Genomic DNA, 10,845 nt, shown 5'->3' on the forward strand with positions numbered 1-10,845 from the left:
GAAAGTCCTGCCATCCCAGGAATCAATCTGGTGAACCTTCTTTGTACTCCCTCTATGGCAAAGATGTCTTTCCTCAGATTAGGGGGCCAAAACTGCACACAATACTCCAGGTGTGGTCTCACCAAGGCCTTGTACAACTGCAGTAGTACCTCCCTGCTCCTGTACTCGAATCCTCTCGCTATAAATGCCAGCATACCATTCGCCTTTTTCACCGCCTGCTGTACCTGCATGCCCACTTTCAATGACTGGTGTATAATGACACCCAGGTCTCGTTGCACCTCCCCTTTTCCTAATCGGCCACCATTCAGATAATAATCTGTTTTCCTATTTTTGCCACCAAAGTGGATAACTTCACATTTATCCACATTAAATTGCATCTGCCATGAATTTGCCCACTCACCCAACCTATCCAAGTCACCCTGCATCCTCTTAGCATCCTCCTCACTGCTAACAGTGCCACCCAGCTTCGTGTCATCCGCAAACTTGGAGATGCTGCATTTAATTCCCTCATCCAAGTCATTAATATATATTGTAAACAACTGGGGTCCCAGCACTGAGCCTTGCGATACCCCACTAGTCACCGCCTGCCATTCTGAAAAGGTCCCGTTTATTCCCACTCTTTGCTTCCTGTCTGCTAACCAATTCTCCACCCACACCAATACCTTACCCCCAATACCGTGTGCTTTAAGTTTGCACACTAATCTCCTGTGTGGGACCTTGTCAAAAGCCTTTTGAAAATCCAAATATACCACATCCACTGGTTCTCCCCTATCCACTCTACTAGTTACATCCTCAAAAAATTCTATGAGATTCGTCAGACATGATTTTCCTTTCACAAATCCATGCTGACTTTGTCGGATCATTTCACCACTTTCCAAATGTGCTGTTATCACATCCTTGATAACTGACTTCAGCAGTTTCCCCACCACCGACGTTAGGCTAACCAGACTATAATTCCCCGGTTTCTCTCTCCCTCCTTTTTTAAAAAGTGGGGTTACATTAGCCACCCTCCAATCCTCAGGAACTAGCCCAGAATCTAACGAGTTTTGAAAAATTATCACTAATGCATCCACTATTTCTTGGGCTACTTCCTTAAGCACTCTGGGATGAAGACCATCTGGCCCTGGGGATTTATCTGCCTTCAATTCCTTCAATTTACCTAACACCACTTCCCTACTAACATGTATTTCGCTCAGTTCCTCCATCTCACTGGACCCTCTGTCCCTTACTATTTCTGGAAGATTATTTATGTCCTCCTTAGTGAAGACAGAACCAAAGTAATTATTCAATTGGTCTGCCATGTCCTTGCTCCCCATAATCAATTCACCTGTTTCTGTCTGCAGGGGACCTACATTTGTCTTTACCAGTCTTTTCCTTTTTACATATCTATAAAAACTTTTACAGTCCGTTTTTATGTTCCCTGCCAGTGTTCTCTCATAATCTTTTTTCCCCTTCCTAATTAAGCCCTTTGTCCTCCTCTGCTGAACTCTGAATTTCTCCCAGTCCTCAGGTGAGCCACTTTCTCTGGCTAATTTGTACGCTTCTTCTTTGGAATTGATACTATCCCTAATTTCTCTTGTCAGCCACGGGTGCACTACCTTCCTTGATTTATTCTTTTGCCAAACTGGGATGAACAATTGTTGTAGTTCATCCATGCAACCTTTAAATGCTTGCCATTGCATATCCACCGTCAATCCTTTAAGTGTCATTTGCCAGTCTATCTTAGCTAATTCACGTCTCATACCTTCAAAGTTACCCCTCTTTAAGTTCAGAACCTTTGTTTCTGAATTAACTATGTCACTCTCCATCTTAATGAAGAATTACACTATATTATGGTCACTCTTACCCAAGGGGCCTCTCACGACAAGATCGCTAATTAACCCTTCCTCATTGCTCAGAACCCAGTCCAGAATAGCCTGCTCTCTAGTTGGTTCCTCGACATGTTGGTTCAAAAAACCATCCCGCATACATTCCAAGAAATCCTCTTCCTCAGCACCTTTACCAATTTGGTTCACCCAGTGTACATGTAGATTGAAGTCACCCATTATAACTGCTGTTCCTTTATTGCACACATTTCTAATTTCCTGTTTAATACCATCTCCGACCTCACTACTACTGTTAGGTGGCCTGTACACAACTCCCACCAGCGTCTTCTGCCCCTTAGTGTTACGCAGCTCTACCCATATCGATTCCACATCTTCCCGGCTTATGTCCTTCCTTTCTATTGCGTTAATCTCTTCTTTAACCAGCAACGCCACCCCACCTCCCCTTCCTTCATGTCTATCCCTCCTGAATATTGAATATCCCTGAACGTTGAGCTCCCATCCCTGGTCACCCTCTTGACCTCAGCTCTTACAGTTAGTGGTTTAATTCATGTTACACAGAGGATATGCAACAGTGTTTTAGTAACACTTTGCCATAACCTATGGTTGTAAAGTTACAGGCCAGATGAAATTGAACAGCTGGGCAACAAAATCCCTGCGCTGATGGATTACTGTCAATATATATCAAAAATAATGTTATGTAATCCTTTGACTTCTTAACTTTAAAGTCGAGTCAAGTCAAGTCACTTTTTATTGTCATTTCGCTATTGTACTGTACCATAACTGCTGGTACAGTACACAGTAAAACCGAGATGTTTTTCAGGACCATGGTGCTACATGAAACAATACAAAAACTATACTGAACTACGTAAAACAACACAAAACTATACGAGATGACAGACCTACCCAGGACTGCATAAAGTGCACAAAACAGTGCAGGCATTACAAAAAAAAATAAACAAGACAATATGCACAGTAGAGGGCAGTAGGTTGGTGTCAGTCCAGGCTCTGGGTATTGAGGATTCTGATGGCTTGGGGGAAGAAACTGTTACATAGTCTGGTCGTGAGAGCCCGAATGCTTCGGTGCCTTTTGCCATATGGCAGGAGGGAGAAGAGTTCGTATGAGGGGTGCGTGGGGTCCTTCATAATGCTTCATAAAGAGGAACAAAGCTAAATCGATACTTCAAAGAAGCTATGGGTTGTTCAACTAACCAAGGTGGGGCATAGAGGCAATGAGATTGTGGAAGGAAACTGACGAATCTGGAGGAAACCCACATGGTCATAGGGAGAACGTACAAACTCCTTAAAATGGTGCCTGAATTGAACTTCAAAATGTGCCATCTGTAAGGAGTCTGATCTGTATTAAAAGCACGCAAGACAAGTTTTGACTGTATCTTGGTACATTAACCAATTCCAACAGCAATCTGAAATTTGCATTACTGAATTACGGTTGTTCCCTCAGGAAGGCATCTTTCAGATGAAGTATTAAACTAAGATCCATTTTCCCCTTTAATTAGATGTAAAAGGTTCTATGGCACTATTCTGAGAGAAGGGAAGTTATCTTCATTTTGGCCAATAGTTGTTCCTCAATGAACATTTAAAAGAAAATCCACACATAATACTTTGACCTTTCTGGGAAATTGGAATATAATATACACAAGAGCAGAATCAGGCCATTGGGCCATCGAGTTGGCTCCGCTGTTCCATCACGGCTGATATATTATCCCCTCTCAAATCTGTTCTCCTGCCTTCTGCCCATATCCTTTAATGTCCTTGCTACTTAAGAATCTGTCAACCTCCACGTTAAATATACTCAGTGACTTGGCCTCTACAGCTGTCTGTGGTAATGAATTCCACAGATTCACCACCATCTGGCTAAAGAAATTCCCTCTCTTCTGTGTTTCGCATCTCAGATTTACTACTGGTGTTCTTATTTCACAACAGAAGCTTCACTTTTCATGAAGCACCAGAAAAGTCACTGCGTGAATCATGTCTCAGTACAAGTTGTTGTTTTATCACCCTTTCCCTTCAACTACCTCTCTCTGGGACTTCAATTTACTTGAGTTTAAACTATATTTAATAGGTTTCAGTCGCTACATTTAATGTCAGAGAAATGTATGCAATATACATCCTGAAATTCTTTTTCTTCGCATCCACAAAAACAGAGGTGTGCCCCAAAGAAAGAATGACAGTTAAATGTTAGAACCCCAAAGTCCCCCCAGCTCCCCCTCCCACACGTAAGTAGCAGCAAAGCCACGACACCCCCACCAGCAAAAAAGCATCTGCACCTTCCACTGAGCATTCAAGCCTTTGCTTTGTAATTTTTAAGTCAATAAAAAGAAATACAAATTTTGTAACTCTGTTTACTCTGATAACATAATTTACCATATTTGTCTAATAAATCTGTTGCTTCACGCAGAGTTCAACATGGAAGCTCATAAATTTGCACAAATCTACCAGCAGTGATGAAAAATAAGCATTTTCCACAGGTGTAATTTTACTTATTGAACATACCAGTATATTTATTGGCATTTATTGCAATGGAAATGGAAAACATATGTTAAAACCAGTGATCCGGCATTGGTGAGAACACATCTCAAATATGACGTCGAGTTTCAGCCTCCTTATTTAAGGAGATGTATTTGTGCACTGGAAGCTGTTCAAATAGTCCTTAGGTGAATTTGTGGGATGAAAGGATTATTTGAAGGGGAAAGATTACTCTTTGAATTTCCTAAGTATGAGAAGTGATTTTTCCCTCAATTATTCAAGATAGTGGGTTACTTAATAGGGTCAGTGCTGAGAGAACGTTTCTTCTTGTGAGGAAATCTAGAATTAGAAGGTTTAGTTTCAGGCTGAGGGATCACTACTTAAGATGGATAAAGAGAAGATTCTTCTTTCCAAGGGTTGTGAACCTTTGGAATACTCCATCTCGGAAAGTTCAGGAGGTTAGCTCAAAGAAGGGATTCGAGACTAAAATGGAATGACGTTAGAAATTGCAGCATTCAAGTGTTCCCCATAAATCTTGAATAGTCCATACTCCCCAGGTCTTTTGGAAAGTGCATTTAAGTCTAAGATTCAATTAACTATGATTTGTTGAATGGCAAATCTATCTTAAGTAACTTTTTAGACTTTTTTCCTCTCCTTTATCTTTTATTCTTACAAGTTATATCTGTAGACATCCCATGTGCACCTGGCTCCTATTTTAGTCCTTCCAACGATAACTAGATGCATTTATTAATTTTATATTTCATTATTGTCTGTAAAAGATACTATTGAAAGATATTTCTTTTTAAGACTGATTCAAGCACATTGTATTACATGGAAATATACAGTATTTTGATGGCTATAATTGAATTTTTGCTGATAAAAATAGTTCAGATTAAATTAATCTTTACAATTGATTCTGAAGAAAATGACACTATATTGATTTATCTTACCTGACTCTGAATCAAGGGCAGTTCTTGTAAGCACTGCTGAAGTAATTGGATTGTCTGGTGTTTCCCACAAAGGCTTCAAGGGCCACTTTAAATATCTTCACTACGACTGACTGGGTGGTCTCTCAGTCAGCCAACCTGTGACGTGACAAATTTGTGACTTAAAACAGCCACTGACAAAGCGCAGGATGAATCCATGCATCAGAAATTATAAATGAACCAAGTAAAAGATAGAAATGACCCTCAAACAAATATAGGCACAGGGTGAGTGCATGGTTATTTTTGGAAAGTGATTTACAAGGTCCTTTATTTCTCTTGGGAAGTGCTGAGGGACATTGTTAAATCTATTTTAGGTTTTAGAATGGTTTGATCTAACATGATTTGTCCAGAGAAAGTGATCTTCTAATGGTACAAATTGTTGGTTAAGCTATACATTGGAGGATATACAGAGGTACGGTGGTGATATAGAGGTTAAGTCACCAGGCTGGTAATCCAGAGACACAAATTTAAATCCTACCATGGCACCTGGAAAAACTTATATACAGTTAATCAGCTAAAAATTTCAAGAATAACAACTAACCATTGATTTTTTAAAATAGATTCATGGAGTAAAACAGTACTGTCACTCGTCTCACTGCCACCATCAAGAAAGAGGTACAGGAGACTTAGGCATCAGGAACTGGAGAGGAGGCTTGACCCAAAAACAGAGCAGAAGAGTTAATTTAGCAATAAACAATACTTTACTAATAGACCATAAAATAACCAGCCACAAGGGCCAAAAAACAAGAGAGACCAGCAACTAATCACAACAGGTAACAAAGAAAACTTGAAGCAACGCTGGGAGCAACTGGTTGATGAGAGATGGGTTTAAATAGGCTGCAGGAGATGTGTTGGAAACAAGTGACAGGTGATCCTGTTAGCTGGCTGGGACTGGGAAGTGCCTACCTGTGCAGGCCTGACAGTGTTTCTTTCACTAATATGGTTAAGTGCTGGCAATAAATATCATCCATGCAGAATTTCCATTTTAATTTGTTTTTTTTTTAATGAGGATACTGCATGTGTCTTTCAAAACACTCATGTAAGCAGCTGACCAATCCCATTTATCCATCATTAGAGTTGTATTACTGGCGAAAAAGGCTTAAGTAAAATTGTGAGCTGACATGGGGCAATTAAATAAAAAGAAAATAAATGTTTTGTAGAAGAAGGAACAAAGATAAAGTCTAAGCAAGTGGGTAATTGCTGTTTTTAATTATCTCAATTTAGTGTTGCCTTAGATAAACTGAAAGTTGGTGCAGAATAAAAATACATAAGATATTAAGTTTTTGAAAACTGAAGAAAAAATAACCGGAACCAAAATCAGTCATCAACCATCAGGCTCTTGAACCAGTGTGGTTCAAGACAACACAACACAACAGCACAACAGTGAACTGATTATTGAATACGACCAACAGAGTCACTTTCAAGGACTCTACAATTCAATTCAGTATTTATTTATTTATTTATTTTAAATTTGAAGTTTGTCTTCTTTTGCTCATTGCCTGCTTATCAGTCTTTCCTTGTGTGAAGTTTTTTCATTGATTGCACTGTATTTCTTTCTTCTACTGTGAATGCCTGCAAGAAATTGAATCTGGTGACATACTATATTCGTACTTAGTTAATAAAGTTACTTTGAAATCACGCTCTTATTATAAAGTGCATCTCATCAGTCTGAATATTCTGGTGAGGGATCATAGATGTAATATTTTTACATGGTTAACTGGAATGCAAAACTAAAGAACTACAGTAATATATGACACAGGAGACTGTTGTATAAACTTCTCTATACACTTTTGATATTCTTTAGTTTTACCTAAGAAAATGGCTTCTGGTAAGGTCAGCAAAATCACATATTTGTGTTTTCAGTTCATTTGATTGAAATGAATCCATGGGTTCTTTGGGTCAAAGAATCACTTAATATCTAATTGGGCAATTGTATCGCACCAGTACAGTATTGTCATATCAGTATCAAATAGGTGTTCAAGTCCACCAGAAAATAGATGAAATTCCTTCTCTTGCTTTCAAATTGTGTCTTTAGCCAGGGAACACCATGCCTTTTATTTCAAGGGTAGTTTTATTTCCCAAAGACTTTTACCAGAGCAATGAATCACTTGGCTTCCAGGAAATTTTTCTTTTAGTTAAATGTTCTAAATCAATCAACATGTTTGAGAGTTTGCAATATTAACACTGGTAGTGTTTATATCTTATTTTATACTTCTTAGTTAAATGGGACAAGCTGGGAGAGATTAACATATAACACTATGACACTGTTAGTGACTGCAACTTCAGCTACTTCTTTCTTACTCATTTAGTCTAGCTTCAGCTGTCACAAGGTGTACATAGTGGTGCAGTTAGTAGAGCTACTTCCCCATAGCTCCAGCAAGCCAGGGTCAATCCTGATCTCCGATGCTGTCTGGATGGAAGTTGTATGTTCCCTTCTGACTAAATGGATTTTCTCCATCTGCTCTGGTTTGTTCCCACATCTCGGAGATATACAAGTTACTGTGTAGGCTGGCCAATGTAATTTGCCCCTGGTCCACAGGAAGATGGTAGAATTTGGGGAAGTTAATTGGAACATGGTGAGTAAAATGGGATTAGTGTAAATGAGTGCTTACTATAAATATATTATAATATGCTTAATATTTAGTGTTGACTCCATGAGCTAAGAAGACCATTTCTGTATTGTTTTGTTCAGTTTATTGGACACGTTCCACACGCCTGCACTATTGATCCGGAGACACAAAATTGAATCTCACCAGATTCACAATGCACACAGATTTAAAAATATGCTCGCAGTATCATCACCCAGTATCAAAATCTGATCTGAAATGCTGACATCCTTCAGAGAAGGAAGTATTCCATCCTTTCTAATCTGGCCAAAATATGACTCCAAATCAAAGGCTCGGACCTTCCAGTCAAGATGGCACCAGCAAACGGTTCTTCAGGTGACATCTTCCAGATAGTAAATCTTTCCAATTATTTCATTTCCTATGCCTTCTGCATGTTCTTTTTGTCTTGCTTGTATCACGGAAGCTGTTGGAGACAGTGATGTACCGTTTGGAACTCGATCGAAGGATCCTGTGCCATGCTGTATCTGGAGATCTGCTTCATGGAGATCAGAGACTGGGGGGGAGGCAGGTGGGGGTGGATGGTGAGGAGGTCCAAGAACACGAACTGACTCATGGAAAATACCAGAGATGAGGCATGGGGTCGTGAGTGACTCCATCTCAAAGCGGTGAGGAAGATTGAAGCATTGAGGTGAATACAGAGGGGGTCAGCAATGGTTCCCAACAGAGACAGTCAGCAGCTGCATAGGCACATCCAGCTCTAGGTTGGAGGCCACTCCTTACGGAAGAACTGAGCTTGTGCGGCTGCTCTCCTCATATGCAGATGAAAAGACGTTTCCTATATTCTGATTATTGGACTGTATTTTATATTGGTTTCCTTCAGGTTTTCGGTGTTTAATTTCTTGTGGATGATTGGCGGGTGTGTGATCTGTTAAATTTTCTGTGTAGCGGGGTTGGGGGTTTGGTGCTACTGTCCCTGTTCTTTTCTGCGAGTGAGGGTGTCAGGGATTGTTACGTGTAGGGGATTGTTGATTATTATTGTGGCTGTTTTTTTGCTGCAGGCAAGGGAGGAATTTTGGGGTCTGTGAATTTTGTTTCTTTTCTTTTTTGTGCTGGTTGGGGGAGTTGATGTCTTTTCTTTCATACTCTTTCTGTACTTAATGGCTATCTGTAGTAGACAAGTATCAGTTACATCATACATACATACATACTTTGACAATAAAATGAACCTTTATTATTATCAAAGTATGTATATGTAACCATACACTATATTGAGAGTCATCCTCTTGCAAGCATTTACATGAAAATAAAGAAACTCAATAAGATTTATGAAAATCTTTTACATAAACAAAGGTTTACCAGCAAGAAATGTGCAAAAGAAGATATATTGTGCAAATAAAAGGATAAATAATCCTGAGAACATGAGTTGTAGAGTCCCTGAATCAGTTCAGAATTGAGGTGAGTGAAGTTATGCACATGTTCAGGAACCTGATCATTGCAAGGTAATAACTGTTCCTGAACCTGGTGGTGTGGAACCTAAGGCTCCTTTACCTCCTTCCCAATGGCAGCAGAGAGAAGAGAGCATGGCCTGGATGGTGGTGGTCCTTGAAGATGGACGCTGCTTTCTTGTGGCAGTGCTCCTTGTAGACGTGCTCATAGGGGAAAGGCTTTGGCTGTGATGAACTGTGCTGTATCCACCTCTTTCTGTAGACTTTTCTGTTCCTGAGCTTTGGAGTTTCTATACCATATTGTGATGAGACCTAGTTTGATACTCTGTGCATCTATATAAGTTTATCAGTTTTAGATGATGTGCCAAATGTACACAAAGTTCTAAGTAAAGCTGCTGTTGTGTCTTCTTTGTGATGACACTTACGTGCTGGTCCCAGGACAGACCCGCTGATATTTCATCAAGGAACTTAAAGTTACTGACCCTCTCCACTTCCTGACTTTCAACTGCCTTCTTCAATGGCACAAGCTACTCTGTTTGTGGACAAGAAATTCTCAATGTCCTGATCTTTGTATGAATTGAAAAGTGAACTATTTTCTTCCCTTTCTAGCAAATACTCTAAATCCATATTTTCTAAACAAGATTTTTCAGCCCCTGTAAGCTAGCTCTAGTGTGGTCCTGACCTCTTCTATGAAATACTTCAAATGATCTATTTTTAAAAATGCAATAATCACTATATATATATATCCAGAATTGGCTTGCCTACAGAAGGCAGAGTGGTTGTAGATGGGTCACGTTCTGCATGGAGGTTGGTGACCAGACGAGTGCCTCAGGGATCTGTTCTGGGACCCCTACTCATTGTGATTTTTCTAAATGACCTGGATGAGGAAGTGGAGGGGTGGGTTAGTAAATATGCTGATGACGCAAAGGTTGGGGGCATTTGTGGATATCCACAAATATATTGTGAGTATATATTTGCACAATATATCTTCTTTTGCACATTACTTGCTGGTCAACCTTTGTTTATGTAAAAGAACAATGTTGGGGGCATTGTGCATTGTAGGGCTGTCAGAGTTTACAGCGGGACATCAATAGGATACAAAACTGGGCTGAGAAGTGGCAGATGGAGTTCAACCTAGATAAGTGTGAGGTGGTTCATTTTGGTAGGTCAAATATGATGGCAGAATATAATATTAATGGTAAGAGTCTTGGCAGTGTTAAGGATCAGAGGGATCTTGGGGTCTGAGTCCATAAGACACTCAAAGATACTGCGCAGGTTGACTCTGTGGTTAAGAAGGCATACGGTGCATTGGCCTTCATCAACCATGGGATTGAGTTTAAGAGTTGAGAGGTAATGTTGCAGCTATATAGGATCTTGGTCAGACCCCACTTGGAGTACTGTGCTCAGTTCTGGTTACCTCACTACAGGACGAATGTGGAAACTATAGAAAAGGTGCAGAGGATATTTACAAGGGTGTTGCCTAGATTGGGGTGCATACCTTCTAAGAATAGGTTGAGTGAACTTGGCCTTTTCTCCT

The 10,845-nt window shown here is 39.9% G+C and overlaps 1 protein-coding gene across 2 annotated transcripts in view; it reads right to left on the reverse strand.

Moving 5' to 3' along the window:
* csrp3 (cysteine and glycine-rich protein 3 (cardiac LIM protein)) overlaps positions 1 to 5,447 on the reverse strand; it is a 61,865-nt gene extending 56,418 nt beyond the window's left edge. Inside the window, exon 1 of one of the 2 annotated variants that reach the window (XM_063063134.1) lies at positions 5,261 to 5,447. The gene's annotated coding sequence lies outside the window, so the exon portion shown is untranslated. The remainder of the gene's footprint in view (positions 1 to 5,260) is intronic. The other variant, XM_063063135.1, reaches the window with a different exon arrangement.
* Positions 5,448 to 10,845: the final 5,398 nt, after the last annotated feature.

Source organism: Mobula hypostoma, chromosome 11, assembly GCF_963921235.1.
Source record: "Mobula hypostoma chromosome 11, sMobHyp1.1, whole genome shotgun sequence".
NCBI classification, from domain to species: domain Eukaryota; kingdom Metazoa; phylum Chordata; class Chondrichthyes; order Myliobatiformes; family Myliobatidae; genus Mobula; species Mobula hypostoma.